This window comes from Sphaeramia orbicularis, chromosome 16 (assembly GCF_902148855.1).
Source record: "Sphaeramia orbicularis chromosome 16, fSphaOr1.1, whole genome shotgun sequence".
NCBI lineage: Eukaryota > Metazoa > Chordata > Actinopteri > Kurtiformes > Apogonidae > Sphaeramia > Sphaeramia orbicularis.
Window position 1 is genome coordinate 35,776,294 of NC_043972.1, and position 13,221 is coordinate 35,789,514.

The window sequence follows — 13,221 nt, forward strand, 5'->3', positions numbered from 1 at the left end:
GGTCCACCCTTTGCAGCTATTACAGGTTTAACTCTTCTGGGAAGGCTTTCCACAAGGTTAAGAAATGTGTTCATGGGAATTGTTGTCCATTTCTCCAGAAGCGCATTTGCGAGATCACACACTGATGTTGGACAGAAGGCCTGGCTCTCATTCTCCGCTCTAATTCATCCCAAAGGTGTTCTATCAGGTTGAGGTCAGGACTCTGTGCAGGCCAGTCAAGTTCATCCAAACTCTGTCATCCATGTCTTTATGGACCTTGCTTTGTACACTGACACACAGTCATGTTGGAAGAGGAAGGGGCCATTCCCAAACTGTTCCCACAAAGTTGGGAGCATGGAATTGTCCAAAATCTCTTGGTATGATGAAGCAATACCAAGTCTGAAGCAAGGTTATAATAGTTTTGGATTTTTCATTATAGTTTAGTTTTATTTAGTTTTGACTTTTTTTTCTCTAATTCAGTTAGTTTTAATTAGTTTTTAGAGCAGGTTTGCTAGTTTTTATTAGTGTTCGTTGTTTTCTAAATGCTTAGTTTTACTTTAGTTTTGGTTTTTTCATATTTTTTTTATCCTCTTCTCCATCATATTCAAATAAATCCCAGACAGGACTCTGCTGCTTTCTCCCAACTTTAGTCTCCATGTTTCCAGGTAGAGTGGGGACCAGAAGATGACTCTAAACCACAAGTGACCACAAGTGATGGACTGTGAAGTTCCGTATGGTGCCAGCAGTTAAAATTGCTTGAGCAAAATAAATCGATTTCATATCAATCTGACTTTGACAAAGACGAAAACGAAGGGAATTTTATCCATAACTTTTATATGTTTTAGTTAGTTTTATAAGCACGCAATACAGTTTCAGTTAATTATCGTTTTTTTTTCTTTTAATAATAGTTTTTATTTATTTCAGTTAACAAAAATGTTTTTACAATTCTAGTTTTTGTCATTTCGTTAGTTTTCGTTCACAATAATAACCTTGGTCTGAAGCAATACCAAATCTCTTGGTATGCTGAAGCAACAGATTTTGGACAATTCCATGCTCCCAACATTGTGGGAACAGTTTGGGGATGGCCCCTTCCTCTTCCAATATGCATCAGTGCACAAAGCAAGGTCCATAAAGACATGATGACAGAGTTTGGATGAACTGGACTGACCTGCACAGAGTCCTGACCTCAACCTGATAGAACACCTTTGGGATGAATTAAGAGTGGAGACTGAGAGCCAGGCCTTCTGTCCAACATCAGTGTGTGATCTCACAAATGCGCTTCTGGAGGAATGGTCAAAAATTCCCATGAACACACTCCTAAACCTTGTGGATAGCCTTCCCAGAAGAGTTGAACCTGTTATAGCTGCAAAGGGTGGATCAATGTCATTTTAAACCCTAATGATTAAGAATGGGATGTCACTTAAGTTCATATGCGAGTCAAGGCAGGTGAGTGACTACTTTTGGCAATATAGTGAATATAATGAATAGTGGCAAATGGGGCATTGCTGGTGATTAGAGTATTTGTTGCAAAAAAAAACTGCTAATGCAATGAAGTCAGTGTTATTGCTGATCTTTGACATGTCCAAGACTCTGATATAAAACAATGTCATATCCTTTCACCTTGTATTATATAGAAAATATGTCATGAGTTATGTTGTATTTTAATTAAAAAGGTGACATCATGTATTCAAACTGGCACTGAAATGGTTAAAATTAGGGATGTCCGATATTGGCTTTTTTGCCAAAAACCAATATGCCGATATTGTCCAACGCTTAATTTCCGATTCCGATATCTACCGATATCGCTGCCGATATATGTGGGATATTAAACTAATTTTAGGTAACATCACATATCTCCTGTCATGGAATTAACACATCATGCCTAATTTTACTGTGATGCCCCATTGGATGCATTCTCAAATGCAACAAGGCTTAACTCTTTGCCTGCCAGAGCATTTTCCACTGAGTTGGTAGCCAGCGCCAGCCTTTTTGGTCATTTTCACTAATCTTTGGAGGCTGACTGAAAATGTTGTGTTAGGTGTTTGATCTGTAAATAATTATATGGACATGTAGTTATTTATCTATGTATGAATTTATGTATTTATTTCATACTAAAGCCAAATCCAACAGTGTCTTACCTGTGTCCCTGCTGACATTATACAGCTGAACCTGTTCTGTGTCCACATTCAGAATCTGAACTCACTCTAACAGATTCAGACTAGCTGTCCTTTGTCTTGTTCCATGTCTGTGTGTCTGTCTTCTCCTTGAATGTCCTCTATAAATGTCTCTTTTCTCTTCCTCCTGTCTGTCATTTTCTCCGTGTCACTCCGTGCGCCCCCCCCCCCCCCCCCCGCACCTCCGTGTCGGACCTGAGCCGCTCCGTGTTTCCCGTGTTCCGTGTCCGTTTCCCTCACCTTCTATTTCTCCGTTCCTGTCTCTAAATGGTTCTTCTGTAACTCCATCACATATTGAACTGTCAGACTCTGTCTCCATAATCATCTTTAAGGCTTTTGAAACTGCGCGCGGTTCCTGCACAGTCTGCACTTCCTCATTCAGGGACTGCCGCTGGATGCGTTGCCATGGGATACGGAGACTCCAGTGCAATAACATTAAACCCGGTCCGTCATTTTTCCGAAAAAGCTGCTTAATTGTTTGTTTCTGGACTAAGGAAAGTAATTCACACGATCCGCAACAGCTTCAACTACAGTAAAACAGTGAAAACACGGAGTGACGGAAAATCTCGTCATTGGCGGAGAAAGAGTTAAGTTGTGGAAAAAATGCCATATTTATTTATTTTTTCTCCCTCCCTCCATGAGTCTATTACAGTGTGGCAACTCTACTGTACAATTTTGAAAACTGCACATTTCTTTCAGCTACAAACAACGCTTCATTTATGCGTCGGTAAATGCCGGTGAGATCAAGGCATTATTTTATCGGTTTTAATGATAGGCAAAAAAAACCGATACCGATATTCACCGATATTACATTTTTATGCCAATATCGGGCCGATAATATCGGACATCCCTAGGTAAAATCCTGAAAACTTTTAGTAGTTTTGAACACAGCTGAAGTGGGTTCAGACATTTTTGCAGAAAAAATGTGATATATGATAAATTTTATTGCTGTTTCTTTACATGTACGTTTTTGGCTCAAGAGTCTCCAGACAGTGTAAGAAGTGTCAGTATCATATAACAGACCTGTGAGAGTAACTGATATTAGATTCAATAAATACCTCAAAAAAGAAACATTCCTAATCCATCACCAAATGAAAAATGAAAAATGTACAAAAAGGTCTGAGGGGTTGCTAAGGAACAGGATACACACAATACCAAATACAAGCACTAAGTCATGTTTCTTTAATCTTTAGTCATCCCATTTTGTGATTATGTAGATTATATAAAAGGTGAAATTGGGTAAATTAGGAAAACAATGTGCCAAGGAGCCTCTAGAACAACCATAAAATCTGTCAGCATCAGAGAGGAAGTTGATCCCAAGAGGCAAAAGGTATGAGAAGTTACATTACATTAGTTTCATTTTAATACAAGGATCTACGACACTGCATTTCAGGTGAAGGGGATAACACAAGTGTTTCTTACTAAAAAAAAAAAAAAAAAAAAAAAAAGATCTCACAACTAACTTCTACAGTGAAAAGACCAAACACATGTAGCTCTAGTTTATCAAACATATCAGTAAAAATAGTCTTCTATCAACAAAATTGTGAGCCATCCTTTGTAAAACAGAAAAATAGATATACAGACTTTATTTACATCACACAGACAAATTCAGATATCACATCAAATCATGTCAATGTATCTTATGTGTGTGTGTTTTTTTTAAAATTCATAGCAAGAAGGTTATCATCACAAGATTAAATTCTAAATGACCTGCTGTTCCAATACATGATAGTGATAACTTTACCACCGAAAGGATGATCTAAAGGTATATTCATCCGAGTTTAGATTTAAAAACTTCTAAAATATATGGTGAAAAGTGAAGTAAGCTTATTTATTCATTATATAAACTGATGATCCATGTAGTTTCAGGGATCTTAACATGAAATCTGAAGTGAAACAACTTTTTCTGAGTTTTGGAGCTGATTGTTTATATCCACTCATGTCTGTTCAGATTAGACTCAAACAAACCAGAACCATTTCTTGCATTTATCTTATTTTCTTACAGCCTCAGTGCTGAAAATTACGATATTTTATTAGTACCTGTAAGTACTGCATTTTAACATGTAGTATTCATGTGCTTTAAACTAGGCTGAATATCCTTGAGATTCACTCAAACCCAGAAGAAGAAGAAGAAGAACGCCATCCAGAGGCCACAATAATACTTACAGATTCTGTGCTGTTCATCGCATCTCTTCATCTCTTTACTTTGTCTCCCTCCTGTGACAGAGGAAAGTTGGAGGGAGAGGAGGTGATCTGTTCACACTGTATTTAAGCTGTCTGGGATTAAAATTTGATATGGAAAATAAGATATATGTCTTTATTCTTCAACACAGAACTAAGAAGAGCAGATTTATTTTGATTTTTTAAATAACACCTGTGTATTTGTGCCATGGAATAATATTTTTCACACTCATTAAAATATATGTTGTCTGTGGTTTATTGAGGTTGAGGTTATTTTTGATGCTTGTATTTGTATTTGTATGTCTATTTCTATATGCATTTTAAGGACCCAACATATCACAAAAAATGTTCCATGGATCCTCTTTTCACACCACAAACACATCTATCTATCTATCTATCTATCTATCTATCTATCTATCTATCTATCTATCTATCTATCTATCTATCTATCTATCTATCTATCTATCTATCTATCTATCTATCTATCTATCTATCTATCTATCTATCTATCTATCTATCTATCAATCTATCTGAACTGAGTACCTAATGTACAAACAGAACATGAAAGGGGACAACCAAACATATTAACATCTTGGGTACGACAGCATTTACACAATAAAATGCTAAACTGATCATTAAATTATAAATATATGTTAATGGTAGGCTTTCATGTAAATATTGTAAATACTGATTAGAATTTTGCGTAAAGTAACAACTGAGCTGCACTTTACCCTCCCATGTTATTGTTAGAATGACGTAAAAAAAAAAAAAAAAAAAAAAAAAGAAGCTAAAAATAGAAGCTTTTCCACTGATTAGGAACCTCTTCCATAGCACTTCATGCTCAGTATTTGAGCCAGAGACATTTCATAAATATTTCCCTTCATTGTTTGTGACAGAATCCTCTAATATGAGTGGACGAATTAATATTATTGTAGTTTGCACAGACAAGACACCCAATAACAACAATAATAGTATACAGTTGACATTTTTTTCACATCTTCAACAGGTCATATGAGACTCAAATAAGAGGATTTAATAACTATATTTTAACCACAATCTAATGTGAGAAATGTCACATGTGGAAGCAGTACAACAATGTCTTAGTTCCCATTTTACTCTTTGACATAAATAACTTGTGGCTTTTACCTCTGACCTTTGTAATCTTTTACAGCCCCTCTTGTCTATCATAAGATGAGACATGTACAGTATCTAACCACTGATACACCACAGAAAGGACATTTTTCCATGTTGTAAGTAAAACATGTTTCTTGAAAGTCTCTTGTGAATATGATGACCTGTACAGAGTTAACCCATTACACCTGTTTAAAACAAGAGAAGAACACAGTGAGTCTGTGTATGTTCAAGCTGTAAGAGAAACAACTCTTTATCTATCTATTTTATTTTGAATATTTAAAAAAAAAAAAAAACAACAACAAGGGAAAAAATGTTGGAGAAAAAAAAAAAGGAAAAGAAAAAAAGAAACATTTGAAAAGCAATGGGATGAAGTACAACCTATATACTCCTACCTACTTACCCCATCTTTTTCTGCTGATCACAAAATCCCCCATGTCAGTTACTCAAAGTAACTTAACAAATCTTACACATACCAAAATAAATTCTAAATAATTCTGCTCAAAATGCAAAAATATTATACATGTCAAAAAAATAAACTCTGTCCATTTCATAGCCACATTACACATACAGATAGACGTCACTTCAAACATCTACTATTAGTTTAAGTCTATGTTTAGACCTAAAGTCTTTTTAGTCAGTCATACGTTTTGTAACAACTGTGGTATTTTTATGGCATTCAGATATACATTTTAAAAAATCAGCCAGGTGAACTTTGTGTTGTATTTCCCACTATGTCCTTATAAAGACAGTTTTATGTCTTTGTGACGTCTGACTCACATGTCGTCAGAGTTTAATAAGGGATGAAGTAATGATGACTGATGAAACATTATGACTTGATATGTAATACGGTAATATAATAAAGTAATATAGTAATAAGACTATTTTACATCACACATACCCTTTTATGCACTTCAGAATTGCTTTTTATCTCACATTTTTTTTGGTTCTGGGTGCCAGTTTCCTTACAAGATAACTTGTAATTTATAACTGTAATGCCTTAAATCTATTTATCATATCTATATTGTGGCATGTTTGCCATATTGATTGTGAGTATTGGGCATGTTGCTTGCTCATATGTTATTTTTATGTTCAGGGATTCACCAGATTTGTAGTACCAGGAATATGAAGGTTGAACAGGAAAGGAACTGCTCAGCCTATGGCTTTCACTTATGGTGTGCCTCAAAATTTAAAAAACAAACACAAAAAGGCCAATAAACATTGTCATACACCCATTAACCCCAAATTCACACTAACTCCACTATCCTGTTGAACCTCTGCACCTAAAAATAGCATATGATCAAGCAAGATGCCCAATACCCACAATGCAATGCGGCAAACATGCCTCAATATTTTATTTTCATATTTCTTCTGCTGATTGTCTTATTTTTGTGTTCATGAAATGTGAACATTGGAAGGAAAAAAAAAAGATTTTGTGCCTCACCTGTGTAGTTTACCCTCTTGTCTTTTCCTTCTGCCTTTTTTTGTAATGTTGTTATTGTTCTGTTAAAAATGTAAGTGTAATAAACACTTGAATGACAAAAAAAAAAAAAAAAAAAAAAATATATATATATATATATATATATATATATATATATATATATATATATATTTTTTTTTTTTTTTTATTTTTATTTTTTTTTTTTAAATGCAGAAAATAGATTTGAAATAAAATGATGTAAGTGGGAAATCTGTGTAAAAATCTGGTAATAATCTGCTTTTATTCGTATTTACCCAGATAAAATGCACTAAACAGTTCAACAGGTAAGTGTCATGGAAATATGTCCAAATACAATTAAGGTTTGGAAATTATAAAACTAGACGCTGATTGTAGCTTATTTGTCATCACAGCAGCAGAAATTAATCAAATGCTAATACTTTTTTTTTTTTTTTTCACATTTCTGATCACTTTAGCATACTTTTAACCTCCTAAGACCCAGCTATGGGGTTTCTGTTCATGTTTGTGAACGAGAGTTTCACAGTTTTATACAAAAAAAAAAAAACATCAACAACTGTCCATAACAAACGGTTGCATCGTGATGTTTCCAATATAGGCAATTATTTAATTTAAAAAAGCCAAAACTTGTACTTTTTTACCATGTGGTCTGTGGATTATCAACAAATGTCAAGTATCTCTCAATAATATGATGTGTGTATTAGTGTATGAGAAGCTTCAGACAGGAACCATTTGGAAACATGTAAGCACAATGTGTTTATTTAGTTACAAACAAGTGTTTAAATGCTCATTTTTATGGATTTTTCTTTGTAGACAATCTCTGCCAAAGTGAGTTTAGTAGCACATATGAGATGACTTGCATTTTCTCAGGTTTCTTTTCGTAAAATGAACAAAAAGGTTAAACACATGATTAACAGTCTTATATTTTCAGCATAATTGGAGTGATTCTGTCCTCACATACAAGGCATTGTTTTACTGGCAGTTGTGATCAAGGGTGTCAAACTCATTTTAGTTCAGGGGCCACATATACCTCAAAGACAAGTAAAATAATATCATAATAGCCTATAAATAATGAAAACTGTGATGGCCGTCGGCCATTTTGCCTGTGGTTCTCCTTGTTTTCCTCCATTTTAGCTCTGGTTGGCTCCACCCTGCTCGTTTGGCACACCTGGCCAGACCCTATATAAGTGTGCTGGAAACCAAAATGGCTCTCTCCCTCCTGCCTGCCTGATGACACCTGGGGTTCCCAGCATGGCCGTCTGATTTTTGGTTTTGTTTGTTTGGTTCTTCTGGTTTCTTTGTTCTCACATGCATCCACACATCCTACACTTCACCACTGATTACTGATTTTTTGACCTGAGTAAGTTTGATTTGCTTATCTTTATTAAAATACATTACCTTTAATTGTCACTGTGCGGACCTTCCCTTCTTTTGTTATGCTCTCATACGAGCTGGGCATAACAGTGGGGGCTCGTCCTTTTGAACCTATTGTTATCTGTTAACTGAGAATGATAGTAACAAAGGGGAGGCTCACAGTGACTTTAAATGTAATGTTAACTCAGGTAGGGAGGCAAAATCTAGTTCTCTCATTTGGGGCTTGTGTTTGAGATGTTCTTAAGGGGAAGAAGGGTTGTAAGTTACACAGTGTGGAGCTATGGGGAGGTTGTAGCTTGATAGCTTTGTCACATTGAGCTGTCTGGCTGGAGCATGTGTTACCCCCAGATAGGCTTTAGTGGCAGTTCTCTCACAAGGAGGGGTTGCTCTCTTTTTTGTTTTTAAGGGCTGTTTGTTATTTTTGTGTGTTGCCCGCGTGGTTAGCAGCAGTTGTCTCGGGAGCACCCCGAAGTATTGGCTGAGACACGTTGTCTCCCCAATACAGACGGTTTACAGGTGCATAATTACCCGCCGCCAGTGCGCACATGAAGACTAGGGTGCAGTTAGCCAGTTGAGGTTAGGCAGTTAGGAGGGGGCGCTCCTTTATCACTCAATCTCCCTGTGGTTTTTGCTGTGTAACTGAGATTTTTTTTTTTCTTCCTCCTTGAGTTAGGTCTCTGTCTGTGGCTGGGTTGAGGTCAAGTTAACATGGATACTGAACACAGTAATTCTTTGGTTTCGGAGTTCCTCCAGCGGCCATCTCGTGACACTTTAGCTCAATTTGCAGTGGGTGATTTGGTTGATTTGGCTGTGCATTTGGGTTGGGCTAAAGCAGAGAAGGTGCCAAAAAAGGCGGAGCTTCGGGGTATTGTTGAGGGGTTAGCGGTCTCCACTCAGCTTTTGGAGGCGGTGGTTCAAGCTCCAGTTGTTCAGGAAACTCCAGGTGTTGTTAATGAGAATTGGTCTTTTGATCAGTGTCTTCAGATGGAGAAGGAAAAGGCTAAATTGGAAAGGGAGAGGTTCCAGTTTCAGCTACAGCAGGAGAAGCTGAAGGCTGAAGTTGCTTTGGAGAAGGAACGACTTCTGTTGGAGCGGCTGAGGTTGGAGCTGCAGATGGAAGGTAGAGGTGAGGCTGCAGGGGGGCATCGTGGATTTGATGTGGCTGAGAGTCTACGTTTGCTGCCAAAATTTGATGAGAAGGACCCTGACACATTTTTTGCGCTGTTTGAGCGGGTAGCAAGTAGTAGGGGGTGGTCTGATACCCACCAAACTTTAATGCCGCAGTGTATCTTAACAGGGAAGGCCCAGAGAGCTTTTTCTGCCCTTAGTCCTGTTGAAGGTGCCAATTATGCTAAGGTTAAGGCTGCAGTCCTTAAGGCCTATGAACTAGTGCCTGAGGCCTATAGGCAACGGTTTAGGAACTGGAAGAGAAGGGATCAGCAGACTCATGTTGAATTTGTTCAGGACATTTCAACCCATTTCAATCGTTGGTGTTCAGCCTCAGGAGTGGATACATATGAAGGTCTTTGTAATCTGATTGTGTTGGAACAGTTTAAGGGTTCAGTGCCAGCCCATATAGCTACTTATATCACTGAAAAGAAGGTTACAACAGCTGCGGAAGCTGCGGTTTTGGCAGATGAATATGTTTTAACACATGGCAGTCATTCCACAATTGGTCAGGGTCATCGAGAGGGACAGTGGAGGGGGAGTTTGGGGCCTAGGCCTAGTAAGCCTTCAGAAAGTCATGAAGTTTCTCAGGTGGGGGGCAGACAAGTTCCTGGTACAGATGGCAAGTTTGATCCACTCAAAACCTGCCATGTTTGTAGGAACAAGGGACATTGGAAAGGGGAGTGTCCTCTGAGTGGGGTTGGTCAGAAATCTGTGGTTCCTAGTGTATATGTGAAGCCAGCTGGCTTGATTTCATCTACATTTCACATTACCAGGCCCACAACTGTTCCTCCACCAGAGTCTCTACCATCTAAGCCTATAGATGACTTGTATGCTCCTTTCGTCTCTGATGGTTTTGTGTCTTTGATGGGACAGGGAAAAGTTCCTGTTAAGGTTTTGAGGGACTCGGGTGCCTCTCAGAGTCTAATCTTAAGTGGTATTCTGCCATTTTCAGCCAGTACAGCTACTGGGGCTAAAGCTCCTGTCCTTGGTGTGGAGATGGTTCCACTGTGGGTTCCTGTACATCGTTTTCATTTAGACTCTGAATTGGTGTGTGGGGAAGTTGACATGGCCGTCCGTCCTCAGTTGCCCATTAAGGGTGTGCACATCATCCTAGGAAATGATTTAGCAGGGGCTAGGATTTGGAAAAATGGTCCACCATGGAGATATGAGGGTTCAGTCTGGCAAGGGTCTAGAGATCCTGCAGAGAGTGCTAAAGAGCACTCTACAGTTTTTTCTTCCGGTGTGGTAACTAGGGCCCGGAGTAAGGATATGTCAAAGCAGAGCCAGTGTTCTCAGGCAGGTCTTACAGAAGCAAAGGATTTGTGTAATTTTTCTGTCCTTTTACCTGAAGTCTCTAGAGAGGAGTGGGTTAAAGAGCAGGCAGTGGATACCACTCTGAAACCTTTGTTTGAACTGGTTGGTTCAGAGAGTAGACTCAGAAATGCCTCAGGGGCTTATATTCTCAGTGATGGTCTACTGTTGAGGAAGTGGATCAGAGTTGTAGCGGGAGTGCAAATTGATAGTGTGGTTCAGGTTGTGGTTCCTTTAAGGTTCAGAGATCTGGTGTTAAGCACTTCTCATGATGGTGTGGGAGGCCATCTTGGGGTGAAGAAAACTTATGATAAGGTGCTTCGCCACTTCTTCTGGCCTCGTCTGAAGAAGGATGTTGCTGCATACTGTAAAACCTGTAACACATGTCAGTTGACAGGGAAGCCCAATCAGAAGATCAAGCCAGCTCCACTCTATCCCATTCCTGTTGTGGAGAAGCCATTTGAATATCTGCTGCTGGACTGTGTAGGACCGCTTCCACGGAGTAAGGCTGGTAACCAGTATCTGTTGACAGTCATGTGTAAGAGTACACGTTATCCTGCAGCATTTCCCTTGCGCTCTATTAAAACCAAACCTGTGCTGAAGGCATTGACATCCTTTATTACAACTTTTGGTGTTCCAAAGACTGTACAAACTGACCAGGGCAGTAACTTCATGTCCCGCACTTTTGCTCAGGTGTTGAAACAGTTGAAGGTTGAGCATTGTGTCTCCAGTGCCTACCATCCTGAGTCTCAGGGGGCTTTGGAACGCTTTCACCAGACATTGAAATCTATGTTGCGTTCCTACTGCACTGAGCTCTCCCATGAGTGGGAGGAAGGCCTGCCATGGTTGTTGTTAGCAATAAGGGAGGTATCACAGTCCAGTACTGGGTTCAGTCCCAATGAGTTAGTGTTTGGACATGCTGTTCGGGGTCCACTAGCAGTGCTTGGGGCTGACTTGAAACCTAGGGAGCCTCCTGAGAATATTTTGGACTATGTAAATGATTTTCGCCGTCGACTTTACATGGCCTGTGCTGTTGCTCATAAGAACCTGGGTGAGGCTCAGGGGAAAATGAAAGAGGTTTTTGACCAGAAAGCTGAGTTCCGGCTGTTTGAGCCAGGGGACCAGGTTCTGGCTTTGTTGCCGGTGATTGGCTCACCATTTCAGGCAAGATTCAGTGGTCCTTATGTTGTGAAGAGCAGGGTGTCTGACCGGGACTACTTGATTATTACACCTGACAGAAGGAAGAAAGTGCAGTGGTGTCATGTAAATTTGTTGAAGCCTTATTTTTCTCCCTCAAACAGAAAGGAGGATGGTCTGCTGACTGTGGATGGGGTTGAGACTAAGTCAGTTGCCGCAGTTGGGGCTGGGTTTTCAGATGATTTTGATGTACCCTCTGATCCTATTTTGACTGGGAAGCTTAAAAACTCAGAGTATTTAGATCGTCTACCCAGTCAGTTTAATCATCTGGCAGGGACTCAGCAACAGGATCTAGTACAGTTGATCTCATCTCACTTGTCTATCTTTTCAGATACACCAACTCGCACCAACCTGATTGAGCATGACATAGAGGTGGGGGATGCCCTGCCAGTAAGGCGGCGTGCTTACAGGATGCCAGTGGGGAAGCGAGAGCGTATGGAGAGGGAGGTGAAGTATTTATTGCAGCATGGGTTGGCTGAGCCATCATGTTCAGGATGGGCTTCTCCATGTCTATTAGCAGATAAAGCAGATGGGTCAGACAGGTTCTGCACTGATTTCAAAAAAGTTAATGCAGTCACCAAGCCTGATTGTTACCCTCTTCCTCGGATTGAGGATTGCATTGATCAGGTGGGTGGGGCAAAATTTGTGACCAAGCTGGACCTTCTGAAAGGGTATTGGCAAGTGCCACTGACAGCCAGGGCCAAGGAGATTTCTTCCTTTATTACACCGTGGGGTCTGTTTTCCTATTCTGTAATGCCATTTGGCCTCCGAAACGCTCCAGCCACATTTCAACGTCTTATGAATCAAGTCTTAGCTGGGTTGGAAGGGTGTTCATCTTATTTGGATGATGTGATAGTGTTCAGTGACACATGGGAAGCTCATGTTCAGCGGCTGGGGGCAGTGTTCGACAGGTTGACACAGGCAAACTTAACTGTTAATTTGGCAAAGTGTGAGTTTGCTAAAGCAACAGTTACCTATCTGGGCAAAGTGGTTGGTCAGGGGGAAGTCCGTCCGGTGCAGGCTAAGGTGGAGGCTATGCTTCACTATCCAGTGCCTGCATCCAAAAAAGAGCTGATGAGGTTCCTCGGGTTAGTGGGGTATTACCGCAGCTTTTGTCCCAACTTCTCCACTGTGGTTGCTCCGCTGACTAACCTGCTGAAGAAGAATACACCTTTCGTCTGGTCATCCTCCTGTCAAGATGCTTTTGAAGGTGCGAAAACTTTGATATGCTCCACTCCAGTGCTTGCA

The 13,221-nt window shown here is 39.6% G+C and overlaps 1 long non-coding RNA gene across 1 annotated transcript; it reads left to right on the forward strand.

Annotated features, from left to right (window-relative positions):
* The first annotated feature begins 1,503 nt into the window (after nucleotides 1-1,503).
* On the forward strand, nucleotides 1,504-12,506 carry LOC115435907 (uncharacterized). The gene is made up of 3 exons (XR_003937746.1): nucleotides 1,504-1,635; nucleotides 7,755-7,758; nucleotides 12,494-12,506. It is a non-coding gene; the product is annotated as an uncharacterized LOC115435907 (long non-coding RNA).
* The last annotated feature ends 715 nt before the right edge of the window (nucleotides 12,507-13,221 follow it).